The following is an 8,056-nucleotide window of genomic DNA, read 5'->3' on the forward strand; positions in this document are numbered from 1 at the left end:
CATGGAGGAAGAAGTGGAACTAGAAGTAGGTCTCCTGACCTTGTTGCAGAACACCCTGCTGCCTGCTCCAGAACCAGCTAACAGAAAGGTTCCTGCTGAGTCAGCACAGATGAGCTAGCGATAGACTGGCCCTGTAGCCGTTTAAGCGTATTTTATCATACAGGAAGCAGACACTACCAGATGCTTTGCATTTCGACTTCCTCCGTCTGAGTCTACATAATTCCCTGCTACTTTAAGCAACTCACTTTTTTGGGTCATCTTTTTTTTTTTTTTAAAACCAGTCATCTAAGTCAGCATTCCTCCTAAACTAAGTGTAGTCGCCACCTAGCGGCTTGAGGATCACAGTAAAGTTTCCTGTTGGGACTTCCCTGGTGATCCAGTGGTTAAGAATCTGCCTTGCAATGCAGGGCACATGAGTTCGATCCCTGGTCAGGGAACAAGTTCCCACATGCCTTAGAGCAACTACGCTCATACGCCGCAAAGAAAAAAATCACACAATTAAAGATCCTGTGTGCTGCAACTAAGACCCTAACACAGCCAAATGAATAAATAAAGAACTTTGAAAGAAAACTTCCTGTAGAAGCTCTGTAGGTAGGCCAGTGGAACCAAAGAATTTTTACCACCTGGAAGAGAACCTGCTGGATCCACACGTTGGATGAGAAAAGCGAGGCAGCAGAGAAGGAAGCAACTTGCTGAAGGCCTCACAGGTTAGTGGAATCACATGGAAAAAGTCGACAACGTGAGCTTTGTCTGGTCCCACCCTCTTGCAGAGCTTCCCAGGTGGCGCTACCGGGAAAGGACCTGCCTGCCAGTGCAGGAGATAGAAAAGATGAGGTTCAGTCCCTGGGTCAGGAAGATCTCCTAGGGGAGGAAATGGCAACCCACTCAAGTATTCTTGCCTAGGAAATCCCATGGACAAAGAGGCCTGGCAGGCTAGAGTCCATGGGGTCGAAAAGGGTTGGACACAGCTAAAGTGACTTAGCATACCCTCTTGCAGAAGGGCAAGGACTTCTGGGGGAAGGGGAGGTGTTGCGCTCACCTGAGACTCCAGAAAGTCTGGCCGTGTGCCTGACACACTGCACTCTGTGCGTGTGTCATGGATGAGTGGTTCCTGCATACTCGTGTCACCAGCCTCCATTGTTTTTCCCCACAGTGCCATCAAGCCAAAGCACTTCTCCACACATAGAGGCTCCATCAATGTGGTCGGTGGCAGGACAAGCGCCTGCTTTAGTCGAACCCACTGAACGGTGTGCTTGGCTTGCGGTTGGCGGGGTGAGCTGGCTGCCCCTCCTCCTGCACACTTCTGCATCCCTTCTGGTTGAGCGTCTCTTTTCCAGGACTCTTTTGTGTTCAGAGTGAGCTTCCGGACAGACAGCAAATCTAAGCATCTGCTTCCAGAAGTAAGGTGACTGCTCGGACCTCATCCCCGTCTATTTATAACGGGTGTCTGCTTCAGGCAGTCCCAAAGAGGGTGCTTAGGGCAGAGTGCAGAGCACAGCAGACCCGCAGGATGAGGCCTGGGCCGAACAGCTCCATGGGGGGTGGGAGTGGGCAAAGGCTTGGAAGGCTGCAGACGGCGAGGGTGCCAGGGTGGCAGACTGTGGGTGGCAGTTTTTTTTTTTTTTTCTGTGTACTCCAAATAAGCTGAGGACTTTCTTTTTCTCGCTGAAATCCCCTGGGAGAAAATGGGGACAGGAAGAGTGGCAGGCAGAGGCAGCCCCCATAGCGAAGGTTTCTTATCCTGGGGTTCCCCAGAGGGCTTCCAAGTGGGATGCGTTCCGAAGCCTCTAGAATTACACACACAGATTTTGTGTCTGTGTATGTTTTCTGGGACAAAGAGTTTCTCTCTTTTATCAGCTCCTCAGAGGAGTTCATGACCCAAACATGTCAAGAACCCCTGGTGTAAATATCAAATCCATCTCCAAACTCTTCAGAATGATCCAATTTTTCATCCCATTCTGGAAGATTCAACCACGAGTGTTGCTTTCTCTTACCACCCCTCTCACTCAGACCTGCTGTCATTTTTAAAAGGATGTGTACACATCAAAAACAAGTCTGTAAGTGAAATCTTTCATTCTTTTACAATGGGTACATATCCAAGTCCCAAACTGAGGCAGGCAGAAAATATACATTTCTTTCACTTTTCTAAAATGGAAATTAACTTCTGTCATGAGCCCTCATTCCGTCCTTGTGTCAGAGACTTAATCTGTATGTTTGAGATTTTCTGTTTCTCTGCCCCAGGGGATTATGTCTCAATTCTGGGTGCTCACCTAGTATGAGGTGCCCAGATAGGACCAAGGCATGGAGCGCAGCAGGAGGCATCTATCCTCCATGTCATCTGTCCACAAAGGCATCTGCTGAGATCCACCTCTTGTCCCATTGAATCCTCGGCCATGGGACCACATGTGCCGACCCTGAGCTGTCCATCTTCTAGTCCTGGCCTCGGCAGACCTCCCTGCTATCTTTTTTGTTTTTTGGCTGTGCTAGGTCTTCATTGGGGTTCATGGGACTCTTCGTTGCTGCAAGAGGGCTTTCTCTAGTTGCAGCAAGAAGGGTCTACTCTTTTAGATTTAGTGCCTGGGTTTCTCTTTGCGGTGCTTCTCTTGTTATGGAGCATGGGCTCTAGGGCATGCATGGGCTTCAGTTGCCCACTGCATGTGGGATCTTGTTCCCAGACCAGGAACTGAACCCATGTGCCCTGCCCTGGCAGGCAGACTCTTAACCACTGGACCACTAGGGAAGCCCCCTTCCCTGCTGTCTTTATGATGAATCCTTGGAGCTGCTCATGGCTCTGCCCTCCTCAAGCTGAGGCTCTGTGGTCTGGCTTCTCTCCAGGGTTCACTGGTCCAGGAAAGAGGGTGCTTTGGATCTCTCTTTGAGGTCCAAAGTTACCAAATTTTCCAATTTGTTTTTCCAGAAGAAACTGGAAATTTTCACTTTATGTAAACTGTTCTGATTTTTAAATGGTGAAAATTAAATGTGCTTTGGAAAAAGATCACTCCAGGTCAAATGAAAAAACATATGTAGCCCAGCTTCATCCCCAGGGCTGCCACTTTGCACCTCCACCCTAAAGCTTCAGTTCAGTTCAGTGGCTCAGTCGTGTCCAATTCTTTGCGACCCCATGAATCTCAGCACGCCAGGCCTCCCTGTCCATCACCAACTCCCAGAGTTCACTCAGACTCATGTCCATCGAGTCAGTGCTGCCATCCAGCCATCTCATCCTCTGTCGTCCCCTTCTCCTCCTGCCCCCAATCCCTCCCAGCATCAGAGTCTTTTCCAATGAGTCAACTCTTCGCATGAGGTGGCCAAAGTACTGGAGCCTCAGCTTTAGCATCATTCCCTCCAAAGAACACCCAGGGCTGATCTCCTTCAGAATGGACTGGTTGGATCTCCTTGCAGTCCATGGGACTCTCAGGAGTCTTCTCCAACACCGCAGTTCAAAAGCATCAATTCTCCGGTGCTCAGCTTTCTTCACAGTCCAACTCTCACATCCATACATGACCACTAGAAAAACCATAGCCTTGACTAGACGGACCTTTGTTGGCAAAGTAATATCTCTGCTTTTCAATATGCTATCTAGGTTGGTCATAACTTTCCTTCCAAGGAGTAAATGTCTTTTAATTTCATGGCTGCAGTCACCATCTGCAGTGATTTTGGAACCCCAAAAAATAAAGTCTGACAGTGTTTCCACTGTTTCCCCATCTATTTCCCATGAAGTGATGGGACCAGATGCCATGATCTTCGTTTTCTGAATGTTGAGCTTTAAGCCAACTTTTTCACTCTCCTCTTTCATTTTCATCAAGAAGGCTTAGACTTATGCAAACCAAAGCAAGGGTAACACCCCTGCCTCTTTTTTTCCTTCTGTTCTTGGATATGTCACTGCTCTCCCCAGAGCAATAAACACAGGATTGATTGCCTACCTACTAGAACAGGAAAGAAGGGCAAAAGGGAGAAATTTGGGGGCAAAACATTATATTTCTAAAGTATTATCCTTCTTTACCTTGATACTGAGCTTTTATCATCGGGTCTCTATTTCATAAAGGTAAACTTCTTTTATGTCCAGGAAAAAAGGCTCATCATTGCACAATATATTTTTGGTAATGTGATCCCACCCAGAAAATACTTTGAGTGGAATTACACAGCTTTCTATTGGGTGTCCTTAGTGATCATTTAATTTTAGTTCCTGAGACTGGATTAAATAAAAGTGACACCTGAAGCCTAGAAATAAGTGACTTCGCCTTGGCCACCTAGCAAGTCACAGCCAGCCGGACTCACAGTCGCTGACTCTCAGCTCTTTCTGTTTAGCACCTCCTGCCAGACAAACCAGGGCCCTGGTGGGCATTGTGCTCTGCTTGGGGTGGGAGGAGGGTGTGGGTGCTGAAATGGAGTGCTCAACTCAAGGAGGGAAGACCCAGGAGGTCCGGCCCCCAGGAGAAGTCAAGTTAAGGTGGGTGGAAACCAGAGGCCGTGATCATCAAAAGGGACTTGGGAGAGAGGGAGAATCCATGGACAAGCAGCAGGTCAAAAACCAGGAGTTTGGGCTGGGCTTTCTGGAGGGGCTTGAGACCGTGGGTGGGTGGGTGGAAAGACCCACCAGTGACATCAAGGTGTCAGGGACATCAAGGCAACTGGGACATTTTGTACTGTAATTGGGACACTTTTTACCTGAGAGATCTTTCTTAAGACACGGTTTCAAATTATATTAATCCCTTAAAACTGTCCAAGGGCTTCCTGTTGCCTATGGGACAAAGTTCTAACTCTTTGTTTATTAAAATATGGATTTATTTGGCTGCACCAGGTCTTAATTGTGGCATGCACGGTCTTTAGCTGTGGCCTGCCGGATCTAGTTCCCCGATCAGGGGTTGAACCTGGTCCCCGTGCGTTGGGGTCTTGGAGTATTAGCCACTGGCCCACCAGGGAAGCCCCCTAACCCTTCTTTGTAACTGTGCCCCCTGTGCATTTCTAGTATTTTTCAACACCATTACCCAACTTTTTCATACTCTAGCCCAGCGGTTTTCCAACAGTATTGTAACTTGAATGAATGTGTATTACAGTTGTCTAGAGGGCTTGAAAAAACAGATTTCTAGATCCCCATCCTCAGAGTTTCTTTTTTTTCTTTAATTTTTTAATTGGAGGAAACTTACTTTACAATGTTGTGTTGGTTTCTGCCTCACAACAATGTGAATCAGCCATAATTATACACATATCCCCTCCCTGTTGAGCCTCCCTCCCCTTCCCCCATCCGTCATCTCTAGACCATCACAGAGCACCTGGCTGGGCTCCCTGTGTTACACAACTTCTCACCAGCTATTTATTTTGCACATGATAGTGTATATATATATGTCAATGTCCATTCTCAGAGTCTTAATTCAGTACATCTGGGGTGGGACCTGAAATTCTGTATTTCTCCCTTGTTCCCAGGGGAGCCTGATGGTCTGGGCACTATATTTTGAACACTTCTGTTCCAGCCACGCGCTTGATTGTTCCCTGAGCCAGCAGCAGCAGCAGCGTCGCCTGGGAGCTCTTAATACTTAGAAATGCAGGTAGTCTGACCCACACCAGACCTACAGAATCAGAGTCTGCATGAAAAAGAGCCTCCTGTGATTCATCTGACATTAAAATCTGAGATGTACTGTTCTGGCCTAATAGTTCTGTACTCTGGCTACACCTTAGAATCACCTGGACAGCTTCACAATCTTAATTTTAAAATTTCATGGAGGCCCGTGCTCCACCCCTAAAGATTCTGATTTCATCAAAATGTTGAAAGGGACAAGGTACCTGTCGTTTTAAAAGCTCCCCAGGTGACTTTTATGAAAACAATCTTGTGATTAGGTGAACACACAGCAAGGTGGAGAACGACCGCCCTGGCCTCACGGAATCACCACCGCCTTCCAGACGTCATGCTGCCGCCCTCCCTGTTGTTACTCTGCACTGCTCTCCCCTCAGCCTGCAGCAACACTTCTCATCCTTCAAAACCCACGCTACCAAACCTCTTCTGTGAAGAGGTCCCTGGACTTTTCCCCAGCAGAGTTCTCTGCTCCTCTTTTAGGAGTCCAGTCTTTGTGCACGCCATTAGAGGTACAGCATATCAAATTGTAATCATGTATTTTCTTTTTTCTTTTTTTATTTTATTTTTTTAAATTTTATTTTATTTTTAAACTTTACAATATTGTATTAGTTTTGCCAAATATCAAAATGAATCCATCACAGGTATACATGTGTTTCCCATCCTGAACTCTCCTCCCTCCTCCCTTCCCATACCCTCCCTCTGGGTCGTCCCAGTGCACCAGCCCCAAGCATCCAGTATCGTGCATCGAACCTGGACTGGTAACTCGTTTCATACGTCATATTACATATGTTCCAGTGCCATTCTTCCAAATCTCCCCACCCTCTCCCTCTCCCACAGAGTCCATAAGACTGATCTATACATCAGTGTCTCTTTTGCTGTCTTGTACACAGGGTTATTGTTACCATCTTTCTAAATTCCATATATATGCATTAGTATACTGTATTGGTGTTTTTCTTTCTGGCTTACTTCACTCTGTATAATAGGCTCCAGTTTCATCCATCTCATTAGAACTGATTCAAATGTATTCTTTTTAATGGCTGAGTAATACTCCATTGTGTATATGTACCACAGCTTTCTTATCCATTCATCTGCTGATGATCAATGGAACAAAGTAGAAAGCCCAGAGATAAATCCACGCACATATGGACACCTTATCTTTGACAAAGGAGGCAAGAATATACAATGGATTAAAGACAATCTCTTTAACAAGTGGTGCTGGGAAAACTGGTCAACCACTTGTAAAAGAATGAAACTAGAACACTTTCTAACACCATACACAAAAATAAACTCAAAATGGATTAAAGATCTCAATGTAAGACCAGAAACTATAAAACTCCTAGAGGAGAACATAGGCAAAACACTCTCCGACATACATCACAGCAGGATCCTCTATGACCCACCTCCCAGAATATTGGAAATAAAAGCAAAAATAAACAAATGGGACCTAATTAAACTTAAAAGCTTCTGCACATCAAAGGAAACTATTAGCAAGGTGAAAAGGCAGCCTTCAGAATGGGAGAAAATAATAGCAAATGAAGCAACTGACAAACAACTAATCTCAAAAATATACAAGCAACTCCTACAGCTCAATTCCAGAAAAATAAATGACCCAATCAAAAAATGGGCCAAAGAACTAAATAGACATTTCTCCGAAGAAGACATACAGATGGCTAACAAACACATGAAAAGATGCTCAACATCACTCATTATCAGAGAAATGCAAATCAAAACCACTATGAGGTACCATTTCATGCCAGTCAGAATGGCTGTGATCCAAAAGTCTACAAGCAATAAATGCTGGAGAGGGTGTGAAGAAAAGGGAACTCTCTTACACTGTTGGTGGGAATGCAAACTAGTACAGCCACTATGGAGAACAGTGTGGAGATTCCTTAAAAAACTGGAAATAGAACTGCCTTATGATCCAGAAATCCCACTGCTGGGCATACACACTGAGGAAACCAGAAGGGAAAGAGACACGTGAACCCCAATGTTCATCGCAGCACTGTTTATAATAATCATGTATTTTCATATCTCTTTCTCTCACCAGAGAAAACTATGTTGTGAAAATCTTTGGGGCAAGGAATCTGGTTCATTTGCGTTTTTTCAAACTGTTTTTGTTCAGTTGCTCAGTCGTATCCAACTGTTTGCAGCCTCACGGACTGCAACACGCCAGGCTTCATTGTCCATCACCATCTCCCAGAGCTTGCTCAAACTCATGTCCATTGAGTTGGTGATGCCATCCAACTGTCTCATCTTCTGTTGTCCCCTTCTCCTCCTGCCTTCAGTCTTTCCTAGCCTCAGGATCTCTTCCAATGAGTCGCCTAGCTTTGTTATAGTTGGTTCTTTGTACCTGGTTCTCTGTTTCTGTCAGTGATTAAACTCAGATGAGTTGAGTCAAGCTTTGAGAATCAAGTAAGTATCCTTCAGATGTTCTCAGTCCCTCTGGAAACACCTACAACCCTGCCAAAACTTTACTGTCCACCAAAA

Source organism: Bos indicus x Bos taurus, chromosome 8 (genome assembly GCF_003369695.1).
Source record: "Bos indicus x Bos taurus breed Angus x Brahman F1 hybrid chromosome 8, Bos_hybrid_MaternalHap_v2.0, whole genome shotgun sequence".
In the NCBI taxonomy this organism is placed as follows: Eukaryota; Metazoa; Chordata; class Mammalia; order Artiodactyla; family Bovidae; genus Bos; species Bos indicus x Bos taurus.